Raw genomic sequence first — 19,381 nt, 5'->3', positions numbered from 1 at the left:
TAAGAATAAGAAAATACAAAATTGATACTGCTACTATTATGGATTTAACTTTAATTACGATAAAATATATAATTTGATGCATGCGATGTATTTAAATCTTTTATAACCCGTTGACTCCATCTATCCAAGCTAGTTGTCATAAAAAGTCGACGAAACATTTCTCTTCATCTTCCCTCTACGGCACCTCTACTCTCTTTTACTATTTAAAAAAAACTATAAAAACTATACTTATTTTTTAAGTATTAATATATATGTTTGTAAGAATGGGATCTTCGTGGTTTGCTGTTAGTGAGCACGTATAATCGACAACTTGACTAGTAATAGTAATATATTCCTTTCGTCCCAATTTATGTAATTGTGTTTAACTTAACACAAAATTTAAATAAGAAAAAAAGATTTTTGAAATTTATGGTCTAAAACAAATAGTATTTGCGTGGCTATAAATTATCTTATTAATTAAGAGTAAAATAAGAAATTTAAAGTTGAATTATTTCTTGATAAGGAAATATGACATTTTTTTTGAATATACTAAAAAAGAAAGTATGACACATAAATTGAGACAAATAGAGTATATAGTAAATATTTCTATAAGTAGCCATTGCTTCCTGATATTAATGGTTGTCTTTTGGTTGCACTGTTGTCTTGAATCTAATAGTAATTGAATAATTAATGAAGAAGAACTAACAAGTAAACAGAACCTTGATAAACACAATTCCTTTTTCATAAATATATTATTATTTTGAAAAATATCCAAAAATATTAAGTGTACAAATGATACATTTGAGATGTGGTTAGAGTGTACAAATGGAAGTGACTTAAGATTGAGTGTCTAAATGAAAAGTGTGAACAACTTTAAGGGTCTGCTGATATATTTTACCTAAAAAATACATGCATGTGCATCCATACTCACATATACATACACGCACACATGCATATATACGTGATGAGTATTTTAGGGTAACTCTTGAAAAAATGATGGTGCAATTTGATGCTCTTGACCATCTATATCAATATCTATATTTATATTTATATTTATATATCAATATAAAGTTCGGAATGGAAAAGGTGATGTGACACTTCTATAAATGAGGATTGCCATTTATCTTTTTTCCTGTTTTTTTGGCTTTTCCCTATTTTTTTCATTTATTTATATTCTCTATTACTATTATATAAAACTTCCATTCAATATTGAAATTTATGTTCTTCCAAAAGGAGGGGGAGCAGTTACAACAATTAATTCTAATAATGGTAGCAATTTGAACGAACACTTCCTTGGTTATTGGAAGGTTACAACATTGAATATAATGATGGCTGTTAAATTAGAAAGAAAGCAATACGCTGCTTCACAACCAACCTTTTACGCATTTCCTCTTCATAAAGTTCAGCGCTAACAAACTGAAGTGATATGAAAATACAGAAGATTAAGCTTTCGCTCCAATGGTCATCGAATGTACTAATGTTTAATTTGTCCTTTAAAGAAGCTTCCATCATGAGTTTGATTGACTTGATTTGCAATTCTATATAAAATTTTAGTCAGTTGTCAAATTTGTTTGGATTTCCATTTGATTGTGTTTTTTAATTTATATTTACCACACTTTGAAGAAAAATCTTATGCTTGAGTGACCTTCTTCTTTCTTTTACTAACAATATTAGTTTATATTTAAGTTTCTATTCATGTGGTAGTAAATTGAACTCGAATTAGTGAAAGAATGAGAAAATTTGAAGAGCATGTGCCAAACATTTTTTTTTCTTTTGGGCCATGGTGGAATCTCACTTATTTTTTAATTCATTTCATATTAATTTCCAGTTTATTCCATGAGCGAGATATTTCTCCGTACACTCTGTCAACTGACAAAGTTATTCAGTTTATGATGGTAAATTTGCATATTCGTAAGATGTAACAGAAACCCACATTTAGCATGAATTTTTCTTTGAAGGCCATGGGGAATCTGCGAATATGTGTGTCTACCATTTACTACTTTGTTCACACTATTAGTTTCTGTCTTCAATGAGGTATTGTGATGACTCAAAAGGTCATCAATTGTGTTAGAAATAACTTCTGTGTTCCAAGGTCTTAAAACTTCCTTTTTACCTCACCTTGATTTGCGTGCATGGTTCGAACGTATATCCGGAAAAATTTTATGTGAAAATATGAGAAAATAAAAATTTCTAGAGTTAAAATTTGATTATGGTTGACTTTGGTCAATATTTTGAGCAAATGGACTCGGATCTGTGTTCCGACTATCCCGGGAGTAAAATATGAGACTTGGGCGTATGTCCGGAAATGAATTCTGAGGTCCCAAGACTTAGAAATCAATTTTTGAAAGAAATTATTTTGATGAATTAATTATGAAATAAAGAAAAGAATTAATGTTTGAAACCATTGGTATCGAGCCCGTATTTTGGTTCCGGAGCCCGGTACAAACTTGTTAAAGTATATAAATGATAACTGTGAAATTTGGTGAGAAATGGAGTGTATTTGACGTGATTTGGACCTCCGGTTGAAGAGTTATGATCTTTAAGTGTTCTTAATGAAAATGATGAGTTTTGAGGTTTAATTCATAGTTTTACATGTTATTTTCATGATTTGATTGCACGAGCAAGTCGGTATGATGTTTTTAGGTTGGTGTGCATGTTTGGTTTGGAGCCCCAAGGGCTCGGGTGAGTTTTGGATAGGCCACGGAGTAAAATTTGGACTTAGGAAGTTGCAAGTTTTTAGCTGGTATGTTGCAGGTCTGCAGGTTTCGCATTTGCGAAGCCTGACTCGCAAATGCGAGATCGAAAATGCGAATAACTCATCGCAAATGCGAGAGAAGGCTTGTCCAGGGCTGATCGCAAATACGATCATTTCTTCGCAAATTCGAAGAGGCCCAGAAATCCCTCTTGGTCGCAAATGCGACTCCCCCTTCGCAAATACGAGTTCGCAAATGCGAGTGTAGCAGGTCTTGAAGAGTTCGCAATTGCGAACCCTGGTCGCAATTGCGACATCTGCGACCTGCAAATTCATGACTTAGCCGAAAATCTTTCATTTTTCAAACCCTTTCAAAACATAAGCTTTCTTGGGCGATTTTTCAAAGACAAGTACTCTTCCAAATCGATTGTAAGTCATTTCTAACTTATTTTTATTAATCTTTAACATCTTTTCTCATGATTTCAACTCAAACCAAAGGTTTTCATAGGGAAAAATTGGGTGTTTTGGGTAGAACCTAGGTTTTTTAAATTTTGGGGATTTGGACCTCGATTTGAGGTCCGATTTCAAAACAAATTATATATTTGGGTTCACGGGGGAATGGGTAATCGGGTTTTGATTTGAACCTCAAGTTTTGACCATGTGGGCCGGGGGGGGGGATTTTGACTTTTTGAGAAAAACTTTGGAAAACCTATCTTCATGCATTAGAATTGATTTATTTAGCATTTATTGATATAGTTAAGTAACTTGTGGCTAGATACGAACGAATTGGTGGTGGAATTACGAGGTAAAGAGATAGTTGAGACTTGAATTGTATTCGTGGTATCGAGGTAAGTGTTTGGTCTAACCTTAGCTTGAGGGATTAGGAGTTGTGTCCTATTTGCTACGTGTTACTTGTTGAGTATGACGTATAGGTATGGTGACGAGTATCTATACGTTGGTGTCAAGCATGCCCATGAGTCTTATATTATGATTACTATGACTCCGTTTGTATTGTTCATGCCTTATGCGATAATTTCAATTATTGAGCAAAGCTTGTGGAAGTAACATGTGCATTTGAATATTGAAGAGCGTTGGCTCAAGTTGTAAAATGAATTGTGAAGGTATAATTGGATATTGAACCTTATAGAGCATTGGCTCAGGTTGTGAAGTAAATATGAAAAAAGAGAAGAGGATTTTTTATATTGTTCCCTTGCCGGGATTTGATTGTTGTACTATTGTTCCCTTGGCGGGATTTTATTGTGATTTCTTTTATTTCCTTGCCTTTATTTCTTATGATTTTTGTTTGGGTAAGGAAGAGGGTAAAAGCACGAAGGGTGATGCCATGCATTATTTTGGTGAGAGAATGTTAAAGCACGAAGGGTGATGTCGTGTATGATCTTGTGAGAAAGAGTGTAAAAACACGAAGGGTGATGCCATGCCGCACGATGTACAATTCTGTGCCGATTATATTGATTTTATGGTGAGGATGAGAGTAAAAGCACGAAGGGTGATGCCGTGCAAATTATATTGATTTGATTCTTATGGCGAGGACGAGAGTAAAAGCACGAAAGGTGATGTCGTGCACTTATTTGATTTCTGATTCATGTTGATAACTCAGTTATGGTGTTCTTTATATTTACCTGCTATCCTCCTGTTATCATTTGATGTTTCCCCGCAGCATGTCTCCCCCTACTATTCTTAACTGTACATTCCTGCTTTATTTTCCGTTGTATATGATTTAACTGCACATGTTTATTTAGTAGTCTGCTCCTAGCCTCGTCACTACTTCACCGAGGTTAGGCTAGGCACTTACCAGCACATGGGGTCGGTTGTGCTGATACTACACTCTGCATTATGTGCAGATCCCGGCGCAGCAGCTTTTGGACCTTAGCTTGGGGTGGCTGCCTTCAGTCTATTCGGAGATCCAAGGTAGTCCTGCAGGCGTCCGCAGGCCCTGACGTCTCCCTCTATCCTTTCATCCTGTTTCATTTATGTATTTCAGAAACAGTGTTGTATTTATTTTTCGGACTTTGTTTGTAATATTCCTAGACCGTTTGTGAAGTTGTGACACTAGTTCTGGGTAGTCTTTGTTTAAGAAATTGTATTGAAAATATTTAAATGGCTTTATTTGTTTCTTTCGCTTGTTTAAATTTCGTTGTTTATAAACTGTTGGTTCATAATGGTTAAAGGTTTAAAAATGAGAAAAAAGTAAATTGTTCAAACAGTTGGCTTGCCTAGCTCTCACTAGTAGGTGCCATCACGACTACCGAGGATAAAAAATCTGGGTCATGACAGGTATTGAGACTTTTTATGTGTTATCATCACTCCTTATTACATCTAGATTGGTTAATAATATATGTAATGTGTATCAGAATGCTTTATCAGTCCGATTACTACTGGAGTCTAATGGCAAGTTCGTTGATACAGTATGATAACCAAAAGTTGATGCCTCTCTAAATTAGATGTCTTGATTATCCAATTTAATTTCGTTTTTTTTTTGGCTTTCTTTTTTACAGAGTATAATATTGACTTGAGCACAAGAAAATTATCCTTTTCCAATTTGCATTTGAATTTCTTACACAGATTCTTTAGGTCATTATTAGGAGGGATTAAAATCTCATCTTACGCTTTTTAATTGTTTGAAATTAGCACAAATGCCTCTAAATATGATTAATCAACTATCATCTGTGAGCACGTGATTTTTGCCTCACACGAATTATTCCAAAAAAATTCCTAAAATTAGGTCTTTACTTTAATTATGTGTTATTTTTAGGAATTATTATGTGATTTTCAAGATTGTTTGCATATATTTGTGTGCATGTTTAATTTTATTAATGCATCAAAAATACAAAAAAATATAACATTTGCATTTAAGATTTGATTTTTACATTTTTTAGAATTAATTAATAATTAGGTTTTACAAAAATGAAAATTCACAAAAAATAACATATTTTTGTATTTTTGTCAAATTGTGTGATTTTCTTTTAATTTAAGTGTTTAATTATTTGTGATAGATGTTATTTAAAGTTAATTAATATTTTGAGTTAATTTGGTGTTTTTATAAATTTAGGATTTTGGTTTTAATTTTTGAGAAAAAAAGGGAAGAAAAGAAAAGGAAGAGAATTAAATCAGAATTGGGCCAAATTCAAGTTAATTTAAGAAGCCCAAAACCAAAACCCAGCCAAACCCAGCCAAAAACTAGCCCAGACCGGTCCGGTCCGCCCTTACCAGAACCAAACGACGTCGTTTGGACACGCTTTGATCAGGGCCGTCAATTTTATTTGATCGAACGGCCCAAAGCCTTGCCCATCACCCGTATCCGACCCATTTCATCTGATATCGATCTGGTATTCATCTCACTCAAACGACGTCGCTTCATTTAGTCAGATGATCCAAGCCATTGATCTCATTTGATCAAACGGCATGTATCTAATTCCACCCCAGTATATATACATCCAAACAAACCCCGCCCCCATCTCGTCTATCGTCTCCCTCACCCCAAACCCTAGAGACCAGCCGCCACCATTCCCCACCGCCTTCCGGTGGCGGCGCCGGCTCCGTTCCCCTCCAAAATCACACCCCAAAACCACCCCAACCCCCTATTTCCAAATCCCCGATCTGTTTCCCTCGAATCACCCTAGTACTTCCCGAATCTTCAATCGAAGTTGTCCGGTCCCAAAATATCCGAACCCTAGCCTACCCAATCAACCCCAGTTTAACACCACACAAACCCTATGACTCCCTTATACCAAATCCATCAATGGTTTCTTTCGAATCTGACCAGAACTCGTCGAATTTTAAATCTAGGTTCAAACCTAAAAGTTCAAAATCAGTTTCTGTTGAGCCTGAGGACATGCATCGATCCAAGCCTCTAGTTTTGTGATTATAAGGTCAACTCACTACAAAAACCGATGCGGTTCATTTGTTCTTGATAAAGAACAAATGATTAGCATCAGTTTGGGGTGAGTCACAGTATCAAAGCCAAACCCAAGTTCGAGCCTGTCCGGTGCTGTCTTAATCTTTGTTTGTTTACATTAGTGTTATTCTGATGTTCGTCTTCCTCATCTCTTTTTCTTTTCCTGATCAATTTCAAATGAAATTCGATCTATACTCTGGTATAGATTATTTTGTTTACTGTTTGTTTCCTTAAGATTGTTTTCGTAGATTTTGTTTCGTATAATTGGGATATCAGTAGACTTTGAAATCGTATTTCGCTTGGTCACTTAGTCAGAATACTTAAGGATTAGTTCAATAAGTTTGGTATTAACCTCTTGTTTAATTATGTCAATGAGAATTGATTAATATAAATAATTCAAGTGTTTACCTACTTAAGAAGTTTCTAGTGGATAGTAGGATTAGGATTGCACTAATGGATTAAATAATTAAGTGGATAATTGAGTGGACAATGGAGTGGAGGATTAAAGAAATGAAAAGTTAAATTGGTAGTGGAAAATGCACAAGTTGAATGCCCATTTAAGGGAGCTGAAAATCAGAAAGAAAAGGGGATAGAGCTTAAGATATAGAAGAGACAGGCTAGAACATTCTGAGAGAGAGATTGAATACAGAGAAGACAAGAGAGATTCTAAAATACTGAGAGAGGAGAAGAACAGTCCGATATTCTGAAAGTATTGAAAAAATACATAATTTTTTAGAAATAAGAATCCGATAAATCAGCTGAAAACTCTCTATTGTACCATTGAGCCTCAGTAATTCCTGATTCTTTTAAGCTTTGGAAAACAATAATGTTCAGTGATGAGATTTGAGTTGGTTTGATACTAGTTTTTTGGAAGGTTTTGATCAAATTGTGTTAAAGACTACTGTTCCATTGGGTTTTAAATCAATTTTCTAGTTTCACTTGCTGAATCTGGGGCTGTGTTGTTGCTGCTGTCAATTTTTGCTGTTTAAAAATTGTTGATCCTTCGTTATTTCTTTGTCCCTTCAATCTCAGGTACTTTCTTAGCCCCTGAATGATGATTGATTGTTGAACATATAAATCAGATGGAATATTAATTGGATACAGGCTGCATTTGAACTTAGTTTACCTCTGTTTCTCGTACTGCTTTAATATTCTGTAATAAATATGTAGTTTTAGAGGTTATTTAAGCTATCATTTGCACATTTAATGTTGTGTATGTTCAGTAGTTATATGTATGGGTAATTGGACAGGTATGTATGATTCTGCTGTACATATTCAATAGTTGTATGTATAGGTAATTGGACATGTACGTATGGTGCTTATTTGAGATCAGTATGGTTCGAAGAATTTGGCAAACATGTTCTATGTTTACATTTGCTCCTGAATGAGTTTGAAATGTCTAAGGATCATATTGAAAGCTTTAGTATGATTTTCTGGAATTCATGAGGGAACCAGATTCTAATGTACTGGTTTGGCAACTATCAGTGTTAGGAGAAATTCAAGTTAGTTTAGTTATGTTGAAAGTGATTCACTGGTTATCTACTGTTGCTTGCATGTCAATTGAGTAGATTTGGTTGTTTTAAATTCTACAAGTTTTTTCCAGGTGATGTTTAATTAAGGTTTAAAAATCAGCATTTCAAGTTAATTAGGGCCTTAAAAATTTAGAATCATATGCTATATAGTTTCTCAATAATTGGATCCTTAATTGTTTTCTATTTTCAAAATCTTGGAGTTGTTTGTATGTTATGACTAGCTATTTAGGTTCAGTCTGAACGTTTGCTGCTCAGCCATCGTTGGATCACGATATAGACTCGGTATCGAGTCTAATTGGTGTTGGTTCTGAGGTTTTAAAGAATTCGGGCCTTCTGCTTGGGCTCAATTTGGGCCCAGAATTTTAAAATTAACAAGAAATGAAAGTGATAGGCCCTGCTGCATGAGTTTTCTTTTATTTGCTTCAAAACAGGTTTCTTCACTGTTAGTTGGGGTTGGTACAATTCCATTTTAAAATCGGCCCAGTTCCCCAATGTTACAAACCAATTGGTTTAGTTTCTTTAAAAGGGATAATCATATCAATTGGGCGAATGATTATGGCCCTTTAATTTGATGGTTTCTAATTGGTAGGAAAAAATATATTTTTGATTCTTACTCATGCCTAAAGTACTACATATTGATGCAAAAATCTTGAGCTTCAGCAATCCGTCTAATGATTTCGTGCGCTTAACGATATGGATTCTCTTGGTCTCATATCTCAATATACTGTTAATTCCTCCTAGGCAGTTTCGAAGTGATTTGATCACAAAGAGCTTCTAAATTCAATATCTCATGATGTGCCTGTTGGAATGATTATTTGGTTTGTTTTGTGAGCTAATCGGGTAGATATTGAAATAAAGAGAGGACTATTGGGCTAAACTCTAATAATGAATAAGTTGAGAAAGAACTTGATAGGCGTAAAACCTTTTAATAACCTTTTCTGTTGTGTGTGGCATGATTACGGGTTCTAAAATTAAGACCCACGTATGCGCAATGTTGAGCAAAACAATCTTAATCTTTAAAATACAATTGTGATTGTGTACACGTTCGCGTGACATGATTACAATTCGGAGTATGCGTTCGTGCAACTTCGAACAAACCTTCTAAAAAAAGGGTTTTCGGAGGTTATTAATTAAATTAGCTCATATAGTCCGAAGTGTGCTGCCTACCATTTAATCATACAAAAATGACAAATGTTCGTAGTTTGCTTTAGGCACGCGCAACTTTTGGCCAATATTTTTAATAATAAAGTGTTATTAATTGTAGACACGTTCGCGTGACATGATTTTTGACGCGCCAAACAAATGGGTACACGTACGCGTGACCCGTTTCAACATAATTTTCTTAATAAAAAAGCGGTGAAGGATAAATGAACATACGGTCTAAAGTCAGTAATTAAACAATTTTAATAAGCCAAGTATGATCAAAGCGACCGTGCTAGAACCACGAAACTCGGGAATGCCTAACACCTTCTCCCGGATTAACAAAATTCCTTACCCGAATTTTTGTGTTCGTGGACTGTAAAACAGAGTCAATCTTTTCCTCGATTCGGGATTTGAACCAGTGATTTGGGACACCACAAATTATCCCAAGTGGCGACTCTGAATTTTAAATAATAAATGAATCCCGTTTCGATTGTCACTTTAAGTTGGAAAAAACTCCCTTATACCCTTTCCGGGGTGTAGGAAAATAGGAGGTGTGACAGCTCTGGCGACTCTACTGGGGACCAAACCCAGAATCTCTGGTTCAGGGTTCAAGAATTCGAGCTTACAGCAGCTGTTATCTTTGGCTTTATTATTATCTAATTTTTTCATGTTTGGGCCTAATATGCTCAATGTTGCTTTTTACTGCTTTGATATTATCTGAACTGTATATATAAAATGTTACGAAACCCTTCTTCTTTCTGAGTCTTCTGAATTTATGGTGCACACGTACGTGTGGCCCACCTTTCTGTTAGAAGTCATACCAAATAGAACGACGTTGGGCCAAGTAACTAGGCCGGGTAGACTTTCGTGCTCCCGGTACGTTGCCCCCACTTCGGCTCAAGCTGTTCGCTTGGGTAAGCCAGGTCTAGAACTGTATACCCCAGGTTTTACACTTAGAATAACTCAGCTTCATGCCGGATACCTAGTAGGAACGTTTGTTTGCATCATGTGCATTTGACTTCGGAGACTCAACACAGGGGTTGGGTCTGTCTAGGACAGGTGTACCCGAAATGAAAAGACCATCCTGATGCATCTTACTTGCTACTTGTGCATTCATTTGTTTCGGATTTGTATGTTGACCAGCTTATAGGGAAAAGTTAGAAAAGGAGAATCAATGTGAGAACCGAAAATTGGCTGTTTTCAAAAAAAAAAATCCAAAATATTTTGAAATTCTTGAAAAGAAAAGGAAATGTTGTGTTTCTTTTAAAAAGTAGTTTTATTATTATGAACTACGTAAGTTTGACTCTCGCCGGATGTGAGATACGTAGGCAACCCACATCGGGCCCAACTATTTTTTTAAAAAAATAAAAATAAAAAAAATAAAAATAAATAGATAATAAATAATTAAAAATGTGGGTACATAAATGTCATTGTGTTGTCATAAGTAAGGCGATGCCATTCTTGTCCAAAATATGCCGAATGTCCCCAAAAGGGCGACAGAAGGCTGTTTTTGCAAGAACAGTCGCCTTTGGTCGTTTTTTCTTCCTTCAAAGAAAAAAAAATTGCCGGTTAGCAAACACATCGAAGTGTTTTTTTAATGAATCTTTTTAGAAATATTAATGATTTTTTCAAGATGAGTCTTGATTTTGTTTTTTTTTAAAAAAAAATTAAAATCACTCACAGGTACAAAATGAGCACCGTCCAAAACCCGCCGTTCACAGATGTAGATGAGTTTCTATTGGCTTCGGATGTGGTGGCATGAGTTAGGAGGAGATGGTCAAAAATGGGTCATTAAGTATTTGGGAGCTCTCACAGATATTATGGAAGTTAAACCACGCGATGATTTGATTACGGCACTAGTGACTTTTTGGGACCCTGTTCACAATGTCTTTCGCTTCTCTAATTTTGAGTATACTCCCACATTAGAAGAAATAGTTGGATATTCCGGTTTTGACGGAAATTTGAGAAACCAGAATCTTATATTCCCAAATGCTCCCTCAGTACACCGATTCTTTGGTCTTCTGAATATTAGTAATCAAATCAGAAAAAGCAACGTTGTCAAAGGGTGTTGTTATTTCAACTTCCTATATTCAAGGTTCGGAAAGCCGGATGGATTTGAAATTCATGAAAAGGGCCTTACTAATAAATAAAACAAGGACATCTGGTAGATTCACCGTTGCTTCACTTTCATGGTGGCTTTTCTGGGAATCATGGTCTTCCCAAACAAAGAGCGGACGATTGATATTCGCATAGCCAGAGTCGTACAAGTCCTCACTACCAAAGAACATCACACTCTTACCCCGATCATTCTCTCAGACATTTATCGGGCGTTGACTTTGTGTAAATCTGGGGCAAAATTCTTCGAAGGGTGCAATATTTTATTGCAAATGTTGTTGACTGAACATCTCCGACATCACCCCAAGTTCATGAAGTATGGTCCGAGCAAGGACAATTTTATTGAGAGTTATGAAGAAAGAATAAAAGATTATAAATCTCCAGAAGGAGTGGATGCCTGGATATCCCATTTAAGATCTTTAATGGCAAGTCAAATTGAGTGGACTTTGGGATGGCTCCCGGTAAGAGAGGTGATACACATGTCAACCTTAAAGAGTTATTTGCTGCTGTTGGATTTAAGAAGTGTCCAGTGGTATGCACCACAGAGAGTTCTAAGACAGCTAGGGAGATACCAAGTGGTGCCTGATGATGAAGATTTGAGTGTGCAAGTGATTGAGCTACCCCCCCGAAGCCACTCTCCATGAGGCTTTAATCCAGCGGATTTGGAATGGTTGTCGATGCTTGAAAGATGATACCCAAGTTCTATATCCTGCGAAAGGTGAGATAAATCTGGGTTATGCTAGGTGGTTTGAGAAAAGATCCCATGTGGATGATGCACCAGAACCTGATCCTAGAAGGCCCATAAAAAGACCGCATGTTCAAGCCTTTGATGACAAAATCCAAGAACGGATTGCTTGGGGTGAAAAGGAAAAGGGGTACAAAGCAACTATTCATGCCTTAGAAGAAAGCCTGAGGAACCTCAATTTGGAGAAAGACTTACAAGCACAAGAAGCAGAAGGTGAAAAGAAGAGTCTGATTAGCGAGAATAAAACTCTCCGCGCTTAGTTTCAACAGATGAAGAAAGCCTCTGAAGCGCCAGTGAGAAGTTGGAAAGATCAGAAAATCATTGCCAATCTGATGAAAAAAATGCAACATTATGACTCCATCTTGACAAAGACTGAAAAGGCGTTACACAAAGCTAAGGAAAAAATCATACAGTTAAATGAAGAGGTCAAATCTAGTAAGGAACGCCAAGTAATGAGATGTGAAGAAGAAATGGCTCAATTCAAGAGAGAGAAGGACCATTGGATACATTCAGAAGCTCAACTCCATGCACAGTTGGAAGAAATGAGAAGGTACAATAGAGAACATCAGCACGCAGATATTGATAGGGAGAGAGCACAGGAAAGACTCGATCAGGCCAGACTTCGGGCTCAATTGGAGTCGGCTTTAGATCACGAAGGCCACATAAGAGATATAGCCACCACTCGCCAACAACAGTTACAAAACCAAGACCAGAATCTCTAGGACTTCAGAGCACAAATCCATGATTTGGCTGTTTACACCTTTCAAAGTTATGTGAACTGCCAAGGGATGGATTATGAAAGGCTTCTAGAGCATGCACCTACTTTTGTCCATCATCTTGCAATGGAGTTAGAGAGGATGTACCGTACACTAGGAGGTCAGCCGGGTCAAGCCCCACCGTGAGCAGATGTTCCAGTGATTAAAAGCAAAAGATTGTGGAGTGAAGCGTGGTCATAGTTGTTGGAACTTTTCATATAATAGTCATGTTTTAGTTTAAGTCCATGTTGAGTCTTTTAAACCATTTTTTAAAGTATTGTCCAAATGTAATGTCATTTCTATCTTTGTACTGTTTCGTTTGTTATAATAAATAAAAGTAATAATAATTATTTCCGCCAGAACTACGCTCGGTCTGATTCATGCAGGGTCATGATACGTAGGCAATCTTCATAAGATTCGACCACAACCAAAAGAAAAGAATAAAATGAATGAAAAGGGGAGGGAAATAAAAGATAGGCGTGAGTGATAATAAAAGGGAAAGATCAGGAAAAGCTGGGATGACACAAGCAACCGAGCAAATACATGATAGAAAATGGTTAATTGCCTAGGTGCATTGCATCCCAACGTGTAATTGCATATTAAACTCTAAGAACTAACAAGTTTGTTGTTTACCAGAGAATTCAAGCAGTTAGTTTATTTAGAGGATACTGGCACATTATCATTACCAAACCAGATCGAAAGGACCAATACCAGAAAGCATGTCTATCCCGGATGCCGACACTAGTGTTGAGGTGGAGGAGTTGGACGTCAATAAAATGAAAGAGGAGATGCTCAAACTTAAGCAACAGATGGTCGAAATGTAACAAGCCTAGTCCAAAGGGAAATCACCGCCGTCTTACCCAGCCAACCCGGCTTTTACCCCACCATTAGCTCAGTCTCAGGATCATCCCGCCACCGATCTAGGTTTTCCCATTTATCAACACTACCATGGCACTACTTCTCATATGCCGCAAGCTCCACCACCAAAATCAATTCCATACCCTCATCCACCAGTCACCCCTGTCTTTGTGACATCTCCACCAGCTGCACTCCATAGATCCCCGAGTGAACCTGTGTTCCAAGCTCAGGACAACCAGTATTATCCCCCGGAATGCACCTTCAAAGCTCCCGAAACTTACCCCTATGATCCACGTTCTGATCTCCCGAGAGAAGCTGAGAGACCAGCCAAAAATCTCGAACATGAGGAGATGTTCAAAAAAATAAAAAGCATAGAACAATCCTTCAGGGATATGAGATGGCTAGGAGGTCAGGTAAGTGTGGCTTATAAAGACCTGTGTCTATTCCCAAATGTACAACTACCGGCAGGGTTCAAAATGCCCAAATTCGACTTGTACAACGGACACGGTGATCCGGTGGCTCATTTGAGAGGTTTTTGTAGTAAGATGAGGGGAGCCGGAGGAAAAGATGAATTGCTAATGGCCTACTTCAGTCAGAGTTTGAGCGGATCAACATTATAGTGGTACACCCGCCAAGATCACGGAAGATGGTACACATGAGATGATTTGGCACAAGCATTCGCTTGTCACTTTTAGTATAATCTTGAGATCATTCCAGACCGACTATCTTTGACTAAACTAGAGAAGAAGCACAGTGAAAGCTTTAGAGAATATGGTTTCCGGTGGAGGGAGCAAGCAGCAATGGTAGATCCCCCAATGAAAGAGAGCGAGATGGTTGATTACTTTTTGCAGGCTTTGGAGCCAACTTACTTTGGTTATTTGGTGTCCGCAATTGGCAAGTCTTTTAATGAGGTTGTAAAAATGGGAGGCATGGTCGAGGAGGGGCTTAAGTCCAACAAAATCATGAGTTATTCAGCAATCAAGGCAACCACTTAGGCCATTCAAAGCGGCACTGAGGGTGTACTTGGGAAAAAGAAGAAAGAAGATGTCACGACTGTTGAGTCCGGAGCCTGGTTCGGATTTAGAGGCCCGTCACCCTACTATAGCCAACCACGACCCTACCACCAAAATTACCCCCACACTCCATATAGCCCTCTACAACATTACTACCCACCGCCAGATCCCCATTTTTTCGTCTATCATGCACAAACCTATACCCAAACTCCGCCACACGCACAATGGCGTGCGCCGGCTCCACAAAATCCATACCCAGCTCCACAAAACACGTATCCACCCCCAAGAGCCTACAGAAATCCCCCCGGAATGGGTTTCCGACCAAACCAAGCCTTCAAGAATGAGAGGTTACAGAAGCAAAAGACTTTCACTCCACTGGGGGAATCATATACCAGTCTTTTCCACAGGTTAAGGCAATTGGGCATGCTGAATCCAATTGAGCCTAAAATACCAAATCCCGCTCCTAGAAATCTTGACCACTCGGTGAGTTGTGAGTACTGTTCGGGAGCCCCAGGGTATGACACAGAGAAGTGTTGGAAACTGAAAACAGCTGTGCAAGAGCTTATTGATACTCATCAGATCGAGGTTCAGGCCCCAAAAGCACCAAATATCAATCAGAACAGCTCACCATGAGACCCATATGATTGAGTTGATACACAAAGGAGGGGATCCCAGGAAGCCCTCGCAGACGGTAATGATGATCCGTTCCAGCGAAACCAGCTCAAAGGAAAAGGTAACTAGTGGGAAATCAATGGTCCAATTGAAAGGGGTAGTCGATAAGCCCGCTGTGGTAACCGAGAGAGGGTCATCAAGCATTGTTGCAGTGAAACCAAAGAAAATTAAAGTGGTAGTGCCAGGGGTTGCAAGTAAACCTGTTGTGGTCGTGAAGGGTGCTCGCACAGAGCCTGTTATTATAAAACTAGTAACTCAGCTTCCAGTGATCAACAACAAGGCTGTTCCTTGGAATTATAAACGAGTGACAGTGATTTACAAAGGGAAAGAAATCAAAGAAGAAGTTTTTGCAGCACAAGGTTTGACTCACTCAGGAAGGTGTTTTACTCCCGAGGAGTTAAGAAGAACTAAAGATAATCCAACGCCGGTAAAGAAAGCTGTAACTAAAGAAGAGGCAGAGGAATTTTTGAGGAAAATGAAAGTGCATGACTATTCTGTTATAGAACAGTTGAGGAAAACGCCCGCTAAGATCTCATTGCTCTCATTACTAATCCATTCAGATGAGCACCGTTAGTCGCTGATGAAGATCTTGAATGAGGCTCATGTCCCCGACAAAATCTCAGTAAACCATCTGGAAAAGATAGCCAACAAGATTTTTGAAGTAAACAGAGTCACTTTTTCCGATGATGAATTGCCCATAGAGGGTACTGAACACAACAAAGCCCTTTACCTGACAGTAAAATGCGAGGATTCTATGGTTACCCGGGTATTAGTTGACAATGGTTCAAGTGCGAACATCTGTCCTCTCTCCACTCTAAGCAAGCTGAAAGTAGAAGATGAGAGGATCCATAAGAACAATATCTGGGTGCGAGGATTTGACGGTGGAGACAAAGACTCAGTCAGGGATATAATGTTGGAGCTGACTATAGGTCCAGTAGAATTCACAATGGAATTCCAAGTGCTGGATATAGCTGTTTCCTACAATTTGCTATTAGGGCGACCATGGATCCACGCCGCTAAAGCAGTACCATCAACACTCCATCAGATGGTCAAGTTTGAATGGGACAGACAGGAAATAGTTGTGCACGGCGAAGATAATTTGTGCACTCACATCAACACCATTATGCCATTCATTGAAGTGGAAGATGACAAGGGACCATGGGTCTACCAAGTTTCTGACGCAATGTCAGCCGAGAAAGTTCCAGAAGGGAAGTGTATCCCAAATCCGAAGATAACCGCCACATCAGTCATGGTAGCGTATGAAATGTTGAAGAATGGTTTTGTACCAGGAAAGGGGTTTGGATCAGCTCTGCAAGGCATCATACAGCCCGTGTCTCTTCCTGAAAACTTGGGAACATTTGGTCTAGGATTCAAGCCCACATCCGCAGACATAAAAAGAGCCAGGAAATTGAAACAGAGGGCATGGGTCCTTCCAAAGCCGGTCCCACGTCTTTCCAGATCATTTGTCAAGTCCGGTATGAGGAGTCAAGGAGAATGGGAAACGCGAGATTTGAAGCTCATACCGTACCGACAATGTTTGCATGATCTTTGTCAATGGTTTCGATCAGTGGAGTTCAGGCATATTCCAAGGGTCCATAATGAGATCGCCGATGCTTTGGCTACCCTGGCATCAATATTGCACCATCCGAACAAAGCTTATGTCGATCCTCTGCATATTCAAGTCCGAGATCAACATGCTTACTGTAACATGATTAAAGAAGAACTTGATGGCGAACCATGGTTCCACGATATCAAGGAGTACATCAAAATGGGGATATATCCAGTGCAAGCCACGGGGGATCAAAAGAGAATAATTCGACGGTTGGCAAATGGATTCTTCTTAAGTGGAGGAGTTTTATATAAGAGAACACCAGACCTTGGATTATTAAGATGCATAGATGCTAGACAAGCTACGGCTGTCATGTCCAAAGTACATTCGGGAGTCTACGGACCACATATGAGCATATATGTGTTGGCAAAGAAAATTCTCCAAGCCGGTTATTATTGGCTTACCATGAAACGAGATTGTATCAATTTTGTGCGCAAATGTCATCAGTTCCAGATACACGGAGATTTGATTCATTCTCCACCATCTGAATTGCACACAATGTCGGTACCATGGCCCTTCGTTGCTTGGGGAATGGATGTCATTGGATCAATTGAGCCAGCAGCATCCAACGGGCACAGGTTCATTCTGGTAGCCATTGATTATTTCACCAAGTGGGTTGAGGCAAAAACTTTCAAATCGGTGACCAAGAAAGCAGTGGTTGATTTTGTTCACTCAAATATCATCTGTCGATTCGGAATCCCAAAGGTGATCATCACAGATAATGGTGCTAATCTTAACTGTAACTTGATGGAAGAGGTATGTCAACAGTTTAAGATTACACATCGCAATTCTACCCCATATCGTCCCAAGGCGAATGGAGCAGTCGAGGCAGCCAACAAAAACATAAAGAAGATACTTCGGAAAATGGTAGAAGGTTCGTGGCAATGGCATGAAAAATTACCATTTGCGTTGTTGGGATATCGCACTACTGTGTGTACTTCGGTAGGTGCAACTCCTTATTTGTTAGTATATGGCACTGAAGTAGTAATACCTGCAGAAGTTGAAATCCCTTCCCTTCGGATTGTCGCTGAGGCTAAGATTGATGATGATGAGTAGGTCAAAATTCGTTTGGAGAAGTTGAACTTGATTGATGAAAAAGGATTGGCAGCAGTATGTCATGACCAGTTATATCAAAAGAGAATGGCAAGAGCATACAACAAAAAGGTATGTCTCCGAAAGTTTGAAGTGGGCCAGCAGGTGCTGAAGCGTATTCTTTCACACCAGGCTGAAGTGAAAGGCAAGTTCGCCCCAAATTGGCAAGGGCCATTTATTGTGACCAGAGTATTGTCCAATGGTGCTTTATGTTTAACAGATATCGAAGGAAAATGCATAGACATGGCTATCAATGTTGATGCAATAAAGAGATATTATGTATGATTTCTTTGGTATAATTGTTGATTGTTTGTATTTGGCATTATTTCGAAGATTGAAATGACAAAGGCAATTCGTTCTGCTATCTAAACACTTTACCCTTTTTGTTCCCCCTTTTTGAGCCTTATTTCTTTCTTTCATACCCCTCTTTTGGAATCAATAAAAAAAAAAGAGAAAAAGAAAGAAAAGAAAAAGAGAAAAGAGAAGAAGTAAAAAAATATAACAACAAGGAAATTCATGTGTGAACTATGTTTGACTTGATTCCTGTTAAGGATACGTAGTCAGCTTCACGGCTCGGTCAAAGTGAAATAATATATCCAAAGATCCCCAAGCAAGAAACTGGGGTAGAGGTTATATTTGTAATAAGAAATGTGATTCCAAAAGTTGTAATTTTAAACCCATGTCAAAATTATTTAGAGCCTTTGATACCCTTTCTTTCTAACCCCATCCAAAAGCCCACATTACGGTCCAAAGAAAAACCTTCTGATCAGTCTTCAAGAGATTCCAAGTCGAGCAAATAGAGGTGATTCATATCGGGGTAACACTCTGGTCCAAGCAAGAAAAGTAATGAAAATGAGAGAGTCTTATTGGTGAAAACCCTCATGGGCACCATGAGACGACGAAAGCTGAGAGAAAATAAAAATGAGAGAGTCTTATTGGTAAAAACCTTTACGGGAACCATCAGGCGACAAGTAATTGAGAAATAAACAAATGAGAGAGGTTTGTTGGTGAAAACCTTTCAGGGCACTGCAAGTCGAATAAAGTCCGTAAGTTGGCAAAAATAAAAATTGGGTTGTGGAACATCTTGGAGCACAAAAGAGATTGGATAAATAGACTGGACTGATTAATCCAAAATGCATACCATAATCATTTGTGCCAGTAACTCCACTCAGATAAGTTCCTTTTTTCCTATCTCCAACAGTCATTCAAATTCGGATTTTCTTCTTTATTATTAATTCCCAAAATTATTGGATTTTCATT

The sequence above is a fragment of the Nicotiana tabacum genome, chromosome 1 (genome assembly GCF_000715075.1).
Source record: "Nicotiana tabacum cultivar K326 chromosome 1, ASM71507v2, whole genome shotgun sequence".
NCBI classification, from domain to species: domain Eukaryota; kingdom Viridiplantae; phylum Streptophyta; class Magnoliopsida; order Solanales; family Solanaceae; genus Nicotiana; species Nicotiana tabacum.
Note: the sequence above shows the minus strand (reverse complement) of the source record.